Source organism: Urocitellus parryii, chromosome Y, assembly GCF_045843805.1.
Source record: "Urocitellus parryii isolate mUroPar1 chromosome Y, mUroPar1.hap1, whole genome shotgun sequence".
Taxonomy (NCBI): Eukaryota; Metazoa; Chordata; class Mammalia; order Rodentia; family Sciuridae; genus Urocitellus; species Urocitellus parryii.
Genome location: NC_135548.1, coordinates 23,488,078 through 23,509,053, shown reverse-complemented (window position 1 = coordinate 23,509,053; position 20,976 = coordinate 23,488,078).

Genomic DNA, 20,976 nt, shown 5'->3' with positions numbered 1-20,976 from the left:
AGATAGAATCTGGTTTTCAAGTATGTAATATTTTCAACTTTGAAGCCTAATATTAAAATGATATAGGTCCCACGGTTATTAACATATCCTGGCCAATATCTCCTAGAAATATGTATCTAGACAACTGATTTCAATTTTAAGAAATCACAATGCTTTTTCACTTTCTAATCATTGTTTTTCTATTTACTGTTTCTCCTTTTGGAATTTAAGATAGCAAAGCAGGTCCAGGTCAATGATTTATGTATGTTCTATGTGATTTTGTTCTTTGGACCTTCAAATGATATCTCCCAACTCTGTTCCCTGTAGGCAGATTGTTATGAACGAAACAGTTGGACCACCATGGTGACGACTTGCACTGGTGCTTGTCAGCCACATGTTAGCATGCTGCGGGGAGTTACCTCATTTAGACCTTCCAGCAATTCTGTGCTCAGAGACCACTGTGATCCCCATTCTGCAGACAAGGCACTATCTCCTAGAACCTTCACTGTATTACAACCTTAGTGAAAATCATCTTCCCATTATTTGGAAGTCCCAGTGACTTCACATGGCCCGAGAGGTTCCCTGTGGTCTCAGCACTCTTATCTTGACATGTGACCATTTTTATGCTAGTTCTACCTTTCTTGACGCCTTTGCTCCAGCATGCTCACCTCCTTGCCACATGTCACATGCCCTCTGCTTGGGTCTGTCTTGTGCCTTTGCTTTTCCCTCTCCTTGGACTAGGTACATCACTCATATTTATTCTCAAATGCATCATCAGGAAGAGCTTCTTTGTGCTGCATAAAGCACTACACCTTGTCTTTCAGTCTTTTCTACTCTGCTAACTCCTACTTTGTCCTTACCATTTTTGAAAAATTATTTATTTTGATTATAAGCTGATAGTCTGTCTCCTCCCTCTAGAACTTAGGCTCATAAGAACATCAATTGTGTGTTTTCTTTTCTCACCTTATTTTTTTATTAGTTGCTCAAGACAATACAATGATCTTGACATAGCATACATTTGATTCAAATAGGGTATGAATTCTCATTTTTCCACATGTACAGATTGCAGGATCACATTGGTTATACATCCATGTGTATACATACAGTAATCCTAGTGTCAGTTGTATTCTGCTGCCCTCCCTCTCCCCCCTTCCCTCCCATCACTATTCTCTATCCATTCTACTATGACACTTCTCTCTCTTTCTTTTTTTTCTTGCCTTCCCTCTCACACCATCATACATGTATTTTGTGAACCCATGAGGACCTCCTTCCATCTTCCATGCAATTCCCCTTCTCCCTCCCTTTCCCTCCCACTTCTTTTCCTTGTTTCGTGGTAATCTTCTTCTCATGTCTTCCTTTCTACTCTGTTTTGAGTCACCTCCCTTATATCAGAGAAGACATTCAGCATTTGTTTTTTAGGGATTGGCTAACTTCGCTTAGCATAATCTGCTCTAGTGCCATCCATTTCCCTGCAAATGCCATGATTTTGTTATTTTTTAGTGCTGAGTAATATTCCATTGTGTATAAATGCCACTTTTTTTATCCATTCATCTGTTGAAGGGCATCTGGGTTGGTTCCACACTCTAGCTATTGTGAATTGTGCTGCTATGAACATTGATGTAGCTGTGTTCCTCTAGTATGCTCTTTTTAGGTCTTTAAGTATCCAAAGCTCAAGTAAGCACCCGTCCCAGGAAAGCTAGTATCCCATCATCTATGGGGAAAAAAATGAAACCTAACAAATTGACCTCAGAGCATAGTGTGTGACACTCAGGGATCAACTTACACAATTGAGGATATTTGAGTCATTTTAATATTAGGGCAGTGGATAAATTCCATTGTCCCTTCTAAGGGTTTAGCTGTTGTCCTTTCTGAATACATTTTTCATTACTGTTATATGTAAGCTTTGATGGAAGGGCTAGGAAGGCCAAGTAATACTTGGCTTCATGTGATCAATATTTAATGTTGCATATTCCAAGAACAGAGCTATCACACGGTTCCTTAAGCCAACTGAGTGTCATTGGAGAGGACAGGAGTGTGAAGCCCTTTGGTAGAAATAGAACATGATAATAGCACTTTCAGCTCAAATTCATTTTCTAATGTGGGTTCTAAGACAAGGAATATGTAGATGTGTACCATCTCCTGTCTGCAGCAGTGCATTCTTTAAGGCTGGAGGGAAAATCTGTAATAGTTCCCCTTGCCATCAATATACTTGGAGTCTTTACTAAATGTTTGGCAGGGGGTGCTCACTGAACACAAAATTGACTGCAGTATGATAACCAGCAGATATTACAAACAACAGTTGTTCATTGTTAGAAGTGTAAATCATCCAAATTTGGGGATCACCATTTGGAAATTCTATCTTTCTCAGACACTCTATTCTGCCTTTCTATGTATTTTGTGGAACATGAATCGATCAAACATGTTAATATTAAACAAACTTGCTTCATTTGAATCCAGGCCAGATTCATTATTGCTGTGTGGCATTGGGCAAATTGCTGATCTTTGAAGTCTTAGTTTCCTCAAATGTAAAATCTGGATCCTACTTAACTCAAAGGATGTTGAAAGAATGAAATGAGGTCTTCTGGTAAAGTTCTCAGCCTAGAATGTGGTATATATATTAAGCATTCTGTGGACGTGCACTACTATAATTCACAAACTATTTAGCATAGTAAGTTATGGGTATAGGGTGCTGTAGCCTATGAAAATTGACCTCATTATGGTGATTAATGGTGTGCCAGTTGGATCAGAAATGCCTGCAGATTAGGCATGTGTCAAAAGACAAAAACTTTTATGAAGCTGAACAGATATATGCTCTTCCCTCCCTAATTTATCTTGCTCTGTGTTGCTGATAAATGTATATTATATGTTTTCCATAGCTATATTTCTGCACAATATTTAATAAATTACTTTAATATAAAATACACTTCACATATACATTTGTATATGTTCTTCCTTAATGAGTTCCCTATTTCTTTAATATTTATGTCTCATAATTATCTTTGCCTGATACAAACTCGGCACAGAGTCCTGACGTTTTCATGCTCCACCACACTCCAAAAAGAAATACAACAAAATAATATAAACTTTTGCAAATAAGATTTCCAATAGTAGAAGAGAACTTTTCCAGGGTAGTGTGTTCAATTTCGTTCGGCAACATTGAACACTGTTTGGTTTCTAAGATGCAGCTGCAATCATGGAGAGAGATGCAGAAAACTAAGCACAAATGCACTTTGCTTCCCAGTAGATGGCCACTGTGAGAGAGATCAGACCCATGCATTTGTGAGAAGAATATGAAAATCAACAGGGAGAGGTTCGAATGAGTTACTTGGGGGATACAAAGCAGAGTGTCATTCTGTTGAGCTGAAGGATGTCAGAAGGTTCATTGTAGGAAGGGATATTTAAGTCCAGCTTTGAAGTATCTAAATGAATTGCTATAGGAAGAAGGGTGAAAGGGTAAATATGAACTAGCCCTGCTCTTAGAGAATGGAGTCTAATAGCACACAATGCCAAACTGTAAACATCGACAGTGACAGTACAGTTGCAGAAGGATCTGGGGTGTCATAGAAGAACAAAGCCTTTGAGTTGATTGGCATGGTGAGAAAAGGCATCTCAAGGAAGATGACTTTGAGGTAGACTTTTAAAAGGTGAGAAGCCATACATATTCTCTGCCCTCTCCCAGCTACACAGCTTGTTTCCTTAGCAGTGGATGCTGTTGTCACAAAGACATGGAGAGGTGAGAGAGGCTGCATCTATGAGAAGGAGCTGGTAGTAAATTTACCTGTAAGGCTGAAAAAGTTCTAGCCAGGTAGAAATAGTAATTGTGTGTTCTAGGGCATGGAAATAGAACTGGGGTGGAGGGTGCATATAGGAAACAGTGGGAATAGACAAACGTGTATCTGTGTGTGTGTGTGTATGTGTATGTGTGTGTGCGTGTGTGTATGCAAGAATGAAGTCAAGAATGTCCACCTAATTTAGCAAACTGTGTCTACCTTTTACCTACTCCTAAAAAGCTGAACAGGAGACCTCTGCATAAATTACTTGTCTTTCCTATTTTTAAGCAAAATAGTCAAAGATCTATGTATCTGAACCGATGTTGGTTGTTTTCTTATACTCAAAAATAGACATGTCTCTCAGACATGTCAGAGATAAGAATACCTGTTATCTTTAATGTTCTCTATTTCATGGAGCAAATTACCCATAGCAGAAAAATTGCTGCTGCACTGCATTGGATATTCTATTGCCACCATTTCCTTGGAACAATGTATAGACAACTCCAATCAAACACATTATAAAAGTTTCTTGTATCAACTACCCTTTATGACTAGAAACATCAAGAACACAGCATAAAGAGAAACCTAGGAGGAGGAACATACATACCTGTTCCTTTCTTTTGTAAAAATAAATAAATAAATAAATAAATATATTTTTGTGTAGCTTACAACTTTTATAAAATATGGCAGAATGGAAACATATTTGGATCAAATTTATGTGACTCCCCTTAAATCCAAGATTGAAACCCTTGAGCTGATTCTGCAAGTTAACCTGGAAAGCTCCGGGAGTCCAGGAAACAGAGAGATGCTTATTCAGCTCAGGCTGCACCATAACGACGGAGCAGAGCATTTAAATTATATGTTTAAGCTGACAGCAAACGTATTTCAGGGCACAATCCTTAGAAAGCAGGAGACAATTTCCTTCAGCCCCACGTCATCGTTTGATGTAGATTGCCTATTATATTCTCAAGGTATTATGAAAAATGGATTTGGAGATATGTTCTTGATAGTGGGTAGACTAATGGAATCTGGTGACTGTATTTAGAATGTGTAGGGGTTTGTTATAACATGGTAATAGAAATATCAATTGCACTGACAGGTTAAAAATATCTGTCAATGAATGATAATGAAGTTATTTAAATGTCGACTCACTCGCAAACATTTTCCAAACCCTAAATTATTCTCACTGCTGTAACCTCATGTGTCCTAAGTTATTAAGGAGCAGAGTCTGTGAGCAGCCTGGGTGCCTTTAGCTTGGGAAGCTATTTTTATGCCACCAAATGCACAGGGAGCAATGAAAGTGGCTGTTCTTAATGATTTTAGGAAAGAAACAAAACGCAGATTCTGCGGTTGCATGATTTAGAGGCGAGTACTGTTCTTCTTTCAGGGCTTCTCATGGTCTAAGTAAATACCCTGATGCTTCCTGACCCCATGCCTCCCTCTGTAGCCCAAGTCTTTGCTTTGTGACCTTGGCAGTATGGCTCTGTGTGTCTGAAATAGGCATCTTCCTTCCCTGGGGCTCTGGGATGAAGAAGTTCAGGATATGTGGATACTTTCTAAAGCCTTATTGAAGGAGCAGCTCAGTGCTTCCTGGTTTGGTGTGTCCATTAGATTTCTGGCATTGCTTCACATTTCACATGGAGATGGTACCTACTATCTGTCAGCACTGTCCTCACAGCATGCAGAGTGATCAGGATATGTGTACCAGGCAGATATTTCTAGCTGAGAAGCACAGGGGTGAACTCTGGTTTCTAGTTGGGCATATAGGTAGCTTAGAGTTGCCACACATTCCTAATAACAAGTAAAATGTGGGCAAAATAGAAAATCTATTGACATCCTCCTCTGATACCTGTCAGAGAATAAGGTCTCAGGGCAAATACTGCTCTCAAAATTGGAGTCACCATCAGTCAGATGCCCCAAATCAGAGCTTCTCAGGGTAGGAGCTCATAAGCAGAAATTTCCACAGGAACTAGTGCTGAGTTAGGAGAACCTCAGCTTAAGCCAACAAATTATGGATGTGATGTGGACAAATATGAAAGTTAAAGACTCTAGTGGCGGGGCTGGTGTTGTGGCTTGGTGGTATAGCGCTTGCCTAGCATGTATGAAGCACTGGGTTTGATTCTCAGCACCACATATAAATAAATAAATGAATAAAATAAAGGTCCATCAACAACTTAAAAAAGCCTCTACAGAGGCTAAGTCATAAGTGACCTTATGCCTTTGTGAATTTTACCTCCAGAGACTCTACCTGCCTCTCAGAATTATATTAGAGGAAAAATGTTCTGGACTTCCAGAAGGGAAGGGGGAATTTAACCATTTTGAAATGTTCCAGAGCACTCTGTTCTTAGTAAGACCTGTCCTCTGGAGAAACTTGTAAACAAAACCTACTCTACTGGGAATTTATGAGAGCCTAAAGCAAGCTGGGAATGGGAAGTCCAGACCCCCTTAAACTTATGTCTTATCTAGGCAGGTGAAAAACTGAGGAACACAGAAAAACATCACAGTATAGGGAACAGGCTTAGCAAAAGCCCAAGACCTAAGCACAGCTCTATCAGATATCCTCCCCTTTCCACATGCCAGAGGCTCAGTGGTCGAGCGCTTGCCTAGTATATGTGAAGCACTGGGTTCGATTCTTATGATTCATGAGAAGATTGGACATGGCTAAGGAAAGGATCTCTGGACTTGAAGATATCTCAATAGAAACTTGCAAAACTTGGAACCAAACAACAAAAAAATACTGGGGGGAAAACAGAGAACTAAATATTCAAAAAGTGTTGGACAACTAGGAATATGTAACATATATGCCATGGGATGACCAGAAGGAGAAGAAAGAAAGATGTGAATCAAAGAAAGAAGTAAAGATAGTTGAGATTTTTGCGAACTAATGTCAGATATCAGACCACAGGTCCAGAAACCTCAGTAAAACTGCACCTACATACATCATATTCAAACTTTAGGATATCAAAGATGAATAAAAACCATCTTGAAAAATGACAGTGTGGGGGGCACCTTTCCTCTAGAGGAGAAAAGATGATATTTACATCAGACTTCTCAGATTCATGCAAGCAAGAAGAGAATGGAGTGAAACATTTTAAATTGTTGAGAGAATGTCAAAAACTTAGATTTCTATACCCTGAAAAATGATCCTTTAAAACTGAAAGTTAAATAAGGACTTCATCAGCAAAAATTGAGGGATTTCTTGTCAGTAGATTTGCTTTGAAAGACATGCTAAAAGAAGTTATTCAGAGAAGAAATGGTATAGATCAGACACACAGATCTACAAAAAAAAAGGAAGAGAATAAATAAGTGAAAATAAAACAAAAACTTTCATTTTTCTTAATTGATTTAAATGATACCAGTTATTCAAAATAATAATAATATTAATATATTTGATTGTAGATGTCCATATATATGTGTGTGTATACATATATACACACACACTTATTTATGGGTATCTGCTTTTATGTAAGTGAAATGAATCATGTTAATATAAGGGATGAGAGGGAGGATGTAGGAATATGTGTCTATCATATAATAATTGTACTGCTCATGAAGAAGTGCAGTGTTATATTAAAATGGACTTAGATTAGTTGTAAATTTATAGTACAAATTCAAAATAAAGGAAAAGAAGAAATATAATTGATAGACTAATAAATGAAGGAAATAAAATCATATAAAACACTCAAAGCCACCGAAAGTAGAAAACATGTTGAAAAGAATAGGAACAAAGAACAAGAACAAGGAATTGAAAATGGTAATAAACAATAGTGTTAATCAAACTGTATTGATAATCACTTTTTAAATGTCAACATTTTAAATGCACCAGTTAAAGATTACAAAAATGGATCCAAAAAACAAGACCTAACTACATGCTGTGTACAGGAAACTCATTTCAAATATAAAGATATATACAGGTTTAAAGTAAACTTTCATTGCTCTCAGATCCTTATGAGAATTTCTGTTTATACTTCAAATTTTTTTAAAAAATTGATTCTCCCTGGAAGACCCTCTGCCTGTTCAGTGTGTATGAGAAAAACCCAGCCTTTGGTTTACACCATTTAGTGCTTCAGTTTCAGATCTTGTTCCTTTTACTAAGAAAGTCTAAGCTAGATTATCTAAATACACCTGATTTTCCATCTACAAATCACTTCTTGTGGCTTTTGGAAAGAAGTAGGATGGAATTAAATGTGTAACCTCTGTGGGTTTGGCCTTAAGTACATTGGTTTTCCTTTATTTTATTTTACTTTATTATTATTTTTTGTACCGGGAATTGAACTCAGGGTGCTTCACCATTGAACCACCTCCCCAGCACTTTTGTGTTTTATTTGGGACAGGGTCTCACTAAATTGCTTAGGGCCTCACTAACTTGCTGAAGCTGGCTTTGAACTTGTGATCTTCCTGTCTCAGCCTCCTGAGCCATTACAGTCATGTGCTATTGTGCCTGGCTGGTTTTAAAAGTTCTTCCTTATTTATAATATGTGTTAATATTCATCTTATAAAATTCTGCATGTGAGAGCTTGGATTCCATTATAAACACCCAATGAAGGATCCTTTTTTATTATTTTATCTATTAGATTTTTTAAGCATAATACCCTATGCAGCAATGGAATTCTGATAAAATTATTATAAAAGCAAAGCATAAAATCTTCAACTCTCATATTCCAGTTCTTACCATTAAGTCTCTGATCCAAGTCCTACATAAAACTACTAGCCCATTTCCTTCAAAATCTGATGGACTAAATTCAGCTGCACTTAAAGATGTTGTAAAAGCCCCCATAAATGTCTTCTCTGCTTAGCAAACTAAATCAAAATAAGATTCAGTGATTGAGATTTTCCTTGTAGGCTTACATTATGTGTTTTAGTAAATGTTGGGCAAAAAAAAATTTAAAAACACACAAAAAGAAAAAAAAGATATAAAATAAATAACAAAAACTATCATTAATAGGTTGCTTATTGTATGCTAGTCAAGGTGCTAAGGATTTTTATGGATTAATTGAATTTACAAAAGATGCTGTTGATTTAGTGTCTCATTTGATTGCATACAGACTATAAGAGACCAAATCATACATTTCATCTGCAAATTCTTGTGGAAACTAGGCATATCCTGTATTGATCCCTTCTTCCAGTGTAATGAGGAATTTTGTTGTCTCCTAGGGATCATAGGTTCTTGGAAGGCAGATGGGATGCCTCTGATGTGGTCTCTCCACCCTTCAGAGCAACTTATCTCAGTTCTGTGTATTTAGTAAATACTTAAAGACATGCTTTCAAATACTCTGAAAGTCACTATTTAAGAAGTTTATAAGAAGGGCAGAATAAAGATTAAAGATCAAAAGCAAAAGGAGGCAAGCTTTGATTTAATCACCAGCATATTTATTTTCCTGAAATGTTGTTTTTTTTTTTTAAGCTTTCAACTTCTAGCATAGTCTAGGTGTTGACAGAAGTTTTGTTTTTAATCTATAGATAAGCCAACCTACAAACAAAGCCTGAAGATAAAAATGCTTGCTTTGGATTTTTTTTTTTTAAATGATACAACTTGAGAATTCAAGACTTCATGATTGTATCCTAAATGTGTCTGTACATGATGCATATTTTAAGAACACTTCTTTTTTTTTCTTTTTTTGTTTCTGATTTTTTTCCTTTGCAATAGTTGTCACTTTATGGTAAGCACAGGCTGGTATTTTCATTTGCAAATTTTATTTATTTTAAGTATTTTTATTTTTGTCTTTTCCTCATGAAGCCAAGATTAATTTATTTCTTTTGCATTTTTGTTTTTTATATTTTTCCCCATATAGTGTTGCTCAGAACACTAATCTTATTTGATGTCACTCAATAATAGTTCCTATAATCAGATATGTTTGGAAAATGTTACATGAATTATGTATGTAAGAGGTTTGGTGCATATTAGAATAATACAATTTGTAAAGTACAGGAACATTAAATTTTGCCTAATCAAGCATTTCCAAAGAATTTAATTCTGGAAAATATCCCTTCCCCTATGCCTAGGATTGATATTTAAAATATTTAACAAACCAGGCTTATGGGTCAGCCTGCTCCTCAACCTGTCTTTCTCCCCTGCTGGTTCAGAGCCTTTGTTCTTTGTAGACTATGGCTCCCACAGTTGACCACAGGATGATAACTGTGAATTGGGGATGCAGTTGGGCACTAATAATTTCTTTCCAGGATGCAGGACCACACCAAAATCACTGTCTCCCTTACTTGGACAAAGGCTGATTTTCACGGACATTGACCAAACAGCACTGGGGCTTGTCTTGATGCTAGAGAAAGTTTCTTGAGGACCTCAATCTTTTGCTTGCTGGACTGAAGAGACCTAGGGGGTACTGATAGGCCATGGTGGTAAGGCTGCAGGAACAGCTGCTCAGAAATCTTTGTACTATAACTATCTACCAGCAGGTTTGCAAGTATTTAATATTTTCACTCCTGTACCATCATATCAATCAATATGTACCAGCTTATTGTTAGTTCTATCCATAACGCCCACCAACACTCTCATTCTAGCTGTGAAACACCCTTGGAAGATTGCCAATCTATACCATTTGGGTGTGTGAAAATGAATTATTTTTTCTCTGTCAATTGCTTATTACAAAAGCCATGATGGTTAGACCTCCAGGTCTGCTGATATGGAGAATTAACAATTTTGGTTCCATCTTTGAGCTTCATAAAATCAAGATTCAAGAGATAGTACAAAAAATAGTGATGGATATCTAGAAGAAACTGGACTGGTGTACATGATATTATAATTACAATATGCAATAATAGCATACATTCTGAAAAAAGTCTAATGCAAATCTGAGCCACTTACTCCTTTGTCATTTTGTGACATTTGGATTAGAGTTAAATACACACATACATACGGAAGATGATTTCCTACAGATTGCTTAAAAAGTAATCCTTATTTACCTTTGTAGTGTATGGTATTATTAATGTAAATATATTCACTAGTAGAAATTAATAGAAATTCTAAGAAACTCACTCTCTGTAGACTATCCCTACTTCTCTAGCCTTCTTTCCTATTATTCCCCTAAAAAATTTGAATCATCCCCTCATATCCAATGAAGTTTTATTATTTCCACCTTACTAGGCAAAATGTATTAATGTAGAAGTATGAACACATTTCATCTGCCTCCCACCAATTCTCAAGTAGATATTGCATCTGCTTGTTTGTTCTTGAACTTGTAAATATTATTCAGATATTGAATAGGAAAAACTACACAATAAAAAAGCTAGAAAAAGCCAACAACATTTAGGATACAAACAAATCTTAGTAGACAGAAAATGTTGGCCAGAAAGGTGAGCCTGAGAGTTGGGAAAAAAAAAAAAAACACAAAGAGTGGACTGAATGAGAAAAGAAATCTTAGATATTTTTTAGAAATTTGCAGGAAATCTCCTCACATTTGCTGTGAATTTGAGAAGGGAAAGATGGGTGGGAGAAGAATTTTCAGAAATCTCCATGTGGTTCACAAATAAGATCTGTGAAAGATCTCTGGGATGCTGTTCAAATGTCCTTGCCATCAAGCCATGTTCATGTGACTGTCATAATGTGGGGACTAGTCCTGAAGAAGCCAGTTACGTATCCTCCTTGTACCAGGTGACTTCTAGTTGAAGATGCTCACCCTACTTCCTGTTTTTAAACTCCTGTCCATTGTAAAGGTTCATAGTTCTTGGAAGAAGTTTTACATATCACTCCATTACTCAATGATACAGAATTTTACCCAGATCCTTCAAAGTAGAGACTTTTTGGTATTTGCCATCTGGGTATAAATTTTAGGATGAAATGTCTTGAATTTCAAGGCAGAATTGATTCTTAATTCCAACAATACTTTCATCCAACTGTTTTTGCTCCATTGTTTTCTTCTGAGTAGACTCTTTGTGGGTGGAAGTGAGATTCTTTAAAATAAAAAGACTTTCTCTAAATATCATTATGGCCTGTAGGAATTTGTAGTTTTTATCAGGATCCAAAGCAAATTTAAATGACCCCATTTTTGTTCTTTTTTGATTAAACCAACTTTGTCTTCTAATTATGATTAATATCTCAGTCATTGTATCTAGCACATTATAACTATTTCTTTATATTTCTGCCTGTTGAAATTACCTGTTAGGGACTTGAGGGGACTGATTTTTATATCCTGGCAGTTAACACAGTCTTGATATGTTTAAGGAGGTCCACAGATGTGAATGATTGAATAAATTTCATAGGAAATTGGCTTTGTGAAACAAAGAGATGAAGAGGAAATTTTATTACGTTTTTTTAAAGAAAGAAAGAAAGAATGAAATGCTGAGGTAAAATGAAAATAACCTAGGGCTTAGGGCCAGGATTCCTGGATGCAAATCCCAGATGTCCTGTTCCTCAACCTCAGTTATTACTGTTAAATAGTCACCTACATTCTACAACTACTGTCTTCAAATAGAGATTATCATTCCCCATTGCACATGGTTTCAGGATGACCTACCGGAATTCAATTTTTAAAATACAAAGTAGACTTTCATAAAGATAATGATTAAAACCCATGTATTTAATCTGAAGTCATAAGTTATTGACCAGTGGCTAAATAAAGATTAGAGAATCTACAAGAAAGATGGTTTCAGTGCCAAGAGGTAACATCCTGCTCACTCTGGGTTGCTTAACACTGGAAAAGGCCATCGGGAAGGTTGTGAAATTTCACTTATTATTAAGACATTTCCTTGCTCTTAAATAATAGAAAAAGACTGAATGACCTTTGAAGGGACTAACCCACCATATATCCTATGACTCATGAAAGAAAACAGTTTGTAGATAAATCAGGAGAATCTGCTTTTCCACTGTACCAAAGATAAAGCAAAAGTTTAGAAATGTCATAGCTAGCCTAAAAGCTGTTTATTTCTTTGGTCAATTAGAGGAACACCCTCATCTCTTAATCTTCTTAAATTAATCACATTCTTTATGCAAAGTGTGTACATTAAGGAGCAGCAGAGAGATGGAGTTTTAATTTTTACCAATTCAATTTAAATGCAAATGCTAACCACTCACATGATGCTACTGTGTACATAATTAAGCATCATTATATACTACATGAATCATTTAGAAACCTCCGGAGAGCCATTCTACTATGTAAAACATGCATTATACTGACAAATAGCCAAATGACATGTACTTCTGTCCTCATTAAAGCCTCTTTTGAATTACAGGTCAACTGATTATGGGACAACCTATGAGAAGCTGAATGATAAAGTGGGTTTGAAGACAATCTTGAGCTACCTTTATGTGTGCCCTACCAACAAGCATAAGGTGAGAAATGCATATCTAGTATGCTACTGATTCATGGTGTGATTTCTATCTTGATTGGCTGACCTATCTAGCTACCTAAAAATCCTTTGCAGTAGAGAATTGGATCATCTGTTTTCAAATTGAATCATCTGATTTTTATCTCCATTGCAACATGGAATCAATGTCTTTCTGGTAACAAGAGTGAATTGACCTAGCTTGGATTGTAATTTCTCCTCTGGCTGTTTTCTTAGTACATAGAATTTAGACTCCTAAGGTGCAGTTTAAATTTCACTTGGAATCTTGTTAGACATTCTGTTGGAAAAATTTCCTCTTAAATAATTAGTATTTCTAAAACTGGAGGATGCAGAGGCATTATGTAAAAAAGTATAATTGTAAAGTCTGGTAATCGGAGTGATCATGAGTGAAGACTCTTCAACTTTGACACTCTAGTTCCTGGATCTATATAGTCTATCTCTTGGTAGCACAACCTGATATAATGATGTGAATTTTAAGAAGTGTTAGCAACTCCATCACCTGTCCCACAATTCTACCAGGCCAGCAGTTTTTTGTTTCTTTTGTAGATGATAATACAGTGGATACCATGGTCATAGACCAATAGTCATATCTTTATTTTTGTTAATTGTGGTCTGATTCAATTTTAGGTATGATCTATTGGCACTTTATTAGTGGTGCTTGCTTAGTATTTATTGTCTGTAAAAGCAAATTGTAAAAAAAAAGGCTTGGGTTGTTCTGGTTCAAATTATTGATAGATAAAATGCAGTGACTGGAAACTATTATGATACTCATTCCTCATTCATCCTATGCATCATTTGAGGCTAGATAAAAACAACTAGCTAAGTACAGTTGTCAACTTGGTTGTCTTGTAGAATGTCCATGATGTTGTGCTTTAGTAGGTGATAGCATGAAATCCCATGATATTTACACTGAATTGTCTCTCTCAGACATCCATTCTGATTACAGTACCCCCCAAATTTTATAGTCTCCAGTGTTCCTTCTTCACACTTGACCAAGTCTTTATTTCTTCCTATAAGTTTATGTACCTTCTTACCTGAGATAACTTCTTTTTCCACATGAAATTAAGGATTAAGTGTGCTGCAAAGTATTCTGCTCTTGGTAAAGAGTTATTTTTTCCCCAAGGATAACCATAACAGATACTGTACAATGGTGTTACTTTATTTCAGTTCTAAATGAAGCTAACTCATATTTATTTCTAGTAACATTTTGATAAAGATTGGCCAATTTTCTCTTCTATCTGATTCACAAAAGGGACCTTTTCCCAAAGAAGGAAGTAAAAAGGTGTTGTATCACTTTTTTGCTCTGAAATTTATTGGTGTATTCTGAGAAATAGTGTAAGTTCAGTGACTATTTTCTTGGTTAGTTATTTACTTAGTTATTTGTCACATTCTACAAGTGTGACTGCAGGTGAAATGCCAAGAAAGATAGAGAGTAAAATAAGTAGAAGTTATCAATTGATTATACTTTTGTATCTGAAGTAAGGTTTGTGAAGTACTATATGAATTGCATATCTCTCTGCCTTCCATTTAAAATCAAAATATAATATTCATCATTAATTTTTATGTATCCCCATTAAACTTCTAAGAATAAAATTTACGACTTTTTTTATAATCCTGTTCATAATTTCTCTATTTTACTGATTATATGAATTTTTTGTAAGTGATACTAACTTGATAATATGTATCATTTCCTTGTTTACAAATATTCATTGATTTCTCTTTTTTTTCATTATAGTTGGCCTTTAGTAAGTAAGGAAAAAAACCCTTTCTCTCTGCTTTCTCAGCCCTGCTCCAGCCTCTCAGCTTCCCAGATAATCATGCACTTGGTTGTAAATTCTTCCAGAATTTGTTTTACTATCTACGTTTCAGGATTATAAAAATAAATCAATAAATAAATAACTTAAAAAAAATACTTTAAAGAGCAAAATGTGGGGGCTGGGGATGTGGCTCAAGCGGTAGCGCGCTCACCTGGTATGCGTGCGGCCAGGGTTCGATCCTCAGCACCACATACAAACAAAGATGTTGTGTCCACCAATAACTAAAAAATAAATATTAAAAAAAAAAAGAGCAAAATGTGGAGGGAGAAAACAGCAAAATTTTTTTTTCGTAATCACGCTTTCTAATTTTTTTTAACATTTGTCTGTTTTTAATGTGGGTCAGACACTGATACTTCATCAAAATAACAGTTTCTTTGCTGAGTTTAGGTGAACAAGGAATAGCCACACCCTTGGAACAAGGACAACAACAACAAACACACACACACACACACACACACCACAAAAAAATCATCTTTAACCTAACTTTTTATATGATGGCTTATATACATGTAACATTGCACACAAGCTTCTTTGTTCAGTTGAATTGTAACTGCTTTTTGTATTTGGAGAGAGTGTGACTATTGAACTTGAAAACTTTTATTCTGGGCATCTTAGTGGTTTCTGATGAGGTGAAGTGGGTTAGAGGGTGAAGGGAAAATAGGGGGTTCTTTCCCATCATAACATGAAATTTCCTTCACAGTCTGCTCTCAGGTGCCAGACTTCAAGTTTTTTGTACAGTGGTATACTTTGATTATTCTTACTTCCCCTTCACTGATAAGTTTTAACAGCATTTTATCAAACTGCAATTATTAAGAACAATTTTATAAATAAAGTTATGGTTCACCTCACCAGTCTGCACATATTGCTTATGGTTTCACTCACCTGCTATGCCTCTTTTTGGTATATGAAAAAAAACAGACATATTATTTCCCACATTTTATCCAGTTTCCTACATGTATATACTGGAAAGAAAATCAGGTCTGGAAATATTCTATTTTGATTGAATGCTATAATCAAGAAAATAATTTTTAAATATGCTAAATATATCTCCAGAATTTCTCAAGTAGCTATGCTTAAAACAAAGATAATATCCTGGAAAAAATGGCCAGCTTCAAGAAAGCAAAAATAGAACCCAAGTATTTATCATTAATGATGAGTTATACATGATAAATACAGAATAACCTCAAGATTTAAAGGAAAAATAGTATTCAACCTGGTATTCTAAACTGAAGCAGACTTTCCCTCAATAATAAATAAAAATAGATTTTTATAAAGAATAAAATTCAAAAAGCTATATTCTGTTTCTCATTTCAAAGAGAGTGAAACTGTGGCTCTAACTATAGAGCTCAAGAAAGTTATGCTGATTCTGCAGTAGAACTTGAAAATAGTTTTGTTAGCATACCTCAGTTCTACCTTTAAAATGATGTTTTAATAGAAATATTAGCTAGTGAGTAGCCAAGTGATTGAATGTAGCAAAATTCAGATGATTCGAGTGATCTATTTTCCTCACCCCCCCAAAAATTTGAATATTAGAAAATGCAGGAAAAACAAAGTGATTAAAAAGAAAGTAAAAACCCACTAAACACAAATAATGGAAAGTCAAGTTCTTCATATGAAACACAGTAAATTGTGCACTTTTTGTAACATTTAATGTGATAGAAAAAGTAGTATTGATTGTTCTTGATGGTAAGAACATGCCTCTATGAGCAGCATTCATGTCCTGATACTGGATGTCAGAAAGGTTAAGAAATTAGAGAAAGAAATTATTCTTATTTCTGGTGTGTGCTTTGTGATGAAAACTATTTTAAAGTCAAATTTATGAAAATGCTTACTGGTATTTAACCTTCATAAATTTTCTGTAGACAAAGAATGTAACACAAAATTATTTTTAAGAGAATAATTTACTGATGATGCACGAACACAGGGACTTGTAACTATTAAAAATAGAGTGGAGTGTGGTCGTCTGTACAGATGATGATACTCAGAAGTAATACAGTGTCCAATGTAGATTAAACAAGAAATCACAAAACACATATCATTATGATTACATAAATGATAATCAATTAAACACTAAGGTCTTTTAATATTTTACTCATTAGACATGAAGAGAAAGAAGTGGCCCCATAAGCTAAATTGGTTTTCCTCTCTCTCTCTCATTGCAATTGGAAGAAGTAAGAGGAACACCTAATACATTGTGAAGGGTCTTCTCTGTATATATTTCAAGATTATGGTCAACATCAGACAACTAGTAATAGGTAAGGATGTATTTAGTTGTCTTTTAGAACTTTATATAGTTGCAGATAGAGTGGAGGCTGCTGATTTTGGTGTAAATTTTGGAAACTACTCTTATATGGCACTAGGGATTAAACCTAGGGGTGCTTTATCACTCATATATATTCACAATTCTTTGATTTTTTTTTTGATACCTGGTCTCACTTAGTTACCGAGGCTGGCCTTGAAGTTGTCATCCTTCTGCCTCAGCCTCTATGATTTTTGAGATTACAGGCATGTACCACGCCATGAGGCCTGGTCATTACCTTTTAATTTTTTACATGCATTTAATAATCAAAACTATTTTAAATATTCCTGACTTTTCTTTGATATAAAATATCCAATACTGCTTTCCAAATTGGTTTTCACCCTTACATTTTTTTTTTTCAAAAGGCTAAACTTCACGTTGAGTAGTTATACTTTTTTTTTTACTATAACAAGATATACTCATTAGATTCTATTCTGAGTTAGCAAGTCAATTTAATACATGTTTTAGGAAAGCAAATTGCCATAAATTATTCTTAATAGAAGTACTTTCCTCTTAGTTATCATCAAAAGAAAGAAGGAGGAAATTTAGTAAAGGCAAAAGCTAAGATCCAACATTTGGCCAGTTCTTGTTTCAACCAGATGTATATGATTTGACTAGTTTTCTTTTAAATTTCTTGTTCTGATTGCTCTAATGGCCTTTCCTATGATATTTAAAAGTCAGCTCCATTTAAAAGCATTAGTTTATGTGAAAACTGGATACTAAGGGAAATAAATATCTGGAACAAATTAATCATACTCAATATGTTTCTCATGATTATATACAGCTTCCTCCCACCATTCTGGGATTGCAATTCATTTAGCTTTAAATGACTTCCATTCCTCACCATATTTCAGTAATCAATGCACGCAGAATTAATTTCTCAACAAATTTATATTAAATAAGTAACAATTTAGAGAAAACAAGACATAATTTACACCTGTGAAATTGAAACAATATATATGGCTGTTTGCCAAAGAATACTTGGCATACTCAAAGAATAAAATGAAGAAGTTTACCAGAATTGCTAAGTAATATTGTTATAATATTCAATAATTTGTAGCTAAAAACATGAAATATCACATACTATATTGTACAGATTATAAAAATGATCTTATTATTTCTTCATCCTTTTCACAAATATTTATCAGGCATTTACTATATGCTAATTAGAACTAAGTTCATCCTAATTATTTCAGATATTTCAAAAAAATTGCAAGACCTCATTTGAAAAGGGCAATATAGATTTCAGAATTAACTACAGTTTCTCCAATGAATAATTTGTATAGAAATCTGCTAAGGTCTTGGGGTATGCAAATATATTTGAGATGCATCAGAGAGTGCATATGAAAAACTGTACTATTTATCATGTTTTATATATGAAGTGAAATATCATACTAAAAGGTTAAAAATTTAACACTTAGGAAAAAAAACAAAAGGGTGCACTATTATGTGAAATAAGGTAATAATAATTTTTACTATAATTAGTTGTTTGTGAGTCTCATTTCACTCTTTAATTATCTATCCATTTTTTTAAGTACACCTATAAGTGTTAAACTATATAAGGTACATTTATTGTGGTCTGAGGTTTTATTGGAAAATATTGGCATTCAGTGAATAATGCCACCAATTTTCTGTTCTGCAATATTAAAGAACTATTTCAAATTTATTGAAATGAATAGTTTTCTTTAAAGGTAATAATAGTTTTTCAATGAATAAATTACTAAGATAAATTTGGGTGTTCCTGAAAAGTCTGTAACAACCATATTTGATGAACTTTGTGTCACAGTGTATAAGAAAAGTTGTTTCCCTACCCCAAACCAGACATAATTGGAATAACCTTGTGTAATATCAGCATATAAAAGTTTATATAAGGACTTTTGCAATGTTTCTCTTTTTACTTCCCATCTACAACATGACTTATTTTTCATAAGCAAATTTCTATGCTTGTTAAACCTCCCACACGTTTCAGAATTTACTAGGAGGGATCCATGAGAATCTAGAAACAAACATATGTGAGATAGTGTATAAATTAATATATGAAGGGCTAGGGATGTGGCTCAAGCAGTAGCGGGCTTGCCTGGCATGCGAGCGGCCCGGGTTCGATCCTCAGCACCACATACCAACAAAGATGTTGTGTCTGCCGATAACTAAAAAAAAAATAATAATAAATATTAAAATTCTTTCTCTCTCTACCTCCAGCTCTCACTCCCTTTTAAAAAAATGATATATGAAGAAGTTCAAGAAAATATTGATCTGGCCAGGAGAGGCAGTAACTATATAAAAATCTAAAAATTGAAATTGAAAGATAATACTTTTGAGAATTACTAAAAACCATGTAGTCTTTGGAAGCAGATATTTTAAGTAAGAAGCTCTTGAGACAGATGTCCACTGCATTTTTTACATGAACATTTGCTATGGTTTTGAGGGCCACCAAATTTTAGCCAGTAAATTTTGGCTTGATACAGCATATTCAGAAACCCCACCATTCTCTTTATATACCTAGGCATGGTTTAGTAAACATCCATTGAGTTTTTCAAAGACTTTTTCCTTTTTTTTAATATACCTAGACCATTAGTCTTCTCCCATTCAAATTCATTCATTCTTCAAGTAGTTTAATTTCCTATTACCTTTAAAATAAAATCTCCACCTGTAATACTTTTTATATTCTAAAGATTTTTATTATAGTATCTAGAATCTTTATAACTACTTAGAAATGACATTATATGTCACATTTTTAGCATTATTTGTCTCTCTCATATTACTTTCCTTATGATTGGAGTGTGTCCCCCAAATGCTCATGTGTTGAGAACTTAGTTTTAAAAGGGAGAGATATGAAAAACTAGTGGAATATTTTGAGAAGTGAAATCTAGTAGATTGTGGTTAGATCATTGTGGGAGATGCCATTGAAAAGGGTTAATGTAATTTTCATGGGACACAAGATAGTTCCTATTAAAGCAGATTATTACAAAAAGAGCAAGACCTCTCTCTGAATTTTTCTGACTTCCTGTGTTATTAAATTATCTCTATCAAATGAGCCCTCACCATAATGCCATCTCATGTGTAACAAAGGTGAAGTGATTGTCACAGGAGCTGAGAAGATTTGGGTACAATGCATTTAAATATTCAGAACTATGTACTCAAAAATATATTTATTTATTTATTTGTTTGTTGTATTGGACAAAATATTGTTATTTTATTTATTTATTTTTATGTAGTGCTGAGAATTGAACCCAGCTCCTTGCATGTGCTAGGTGAGCACTCTACTACTGAGCCACAACCCTAGCCCCTCAGAAAATATTTTTATGCATTTATATCTCTTTTTGTACATTGGCCTGGTTCTGGTATTTTCTACAACATTATAAAACAGACTAAAACAACAAGATTTAATGTCTTTAAGTCTAAGGTCTTTCACTATCAGAGCGAGTAGAAAACATCAAAGATTAATTTCTAAAAGCCCTGGCATAGGTTAGATGGTAATGGCTTAGCATTTATGATTCTTATTTTTTTAATATATATTTCAAAGGTGATATCTTATATTCCTTATATTCCTCATGATTCTTAGGTTAATGTATTGCCATTTACGTTGGGACTCAAATATGTGGAATTGATTCTGTGTAGTAAAGCAAATGCAAGATTGGCGCCTTAAAATATAGCAAAGTCTCTATGAGAATGTTTTGATTTTTATGGGAAGAATTGTCTCATTGCTACTGATCATAGAGGGAATTTGAATACATGGCTACATCTTGATGACACCCATTAATCAGAAATGGTCTGAACTGACTAGATTAAAACCATTAGAAAACCATGAATAAAG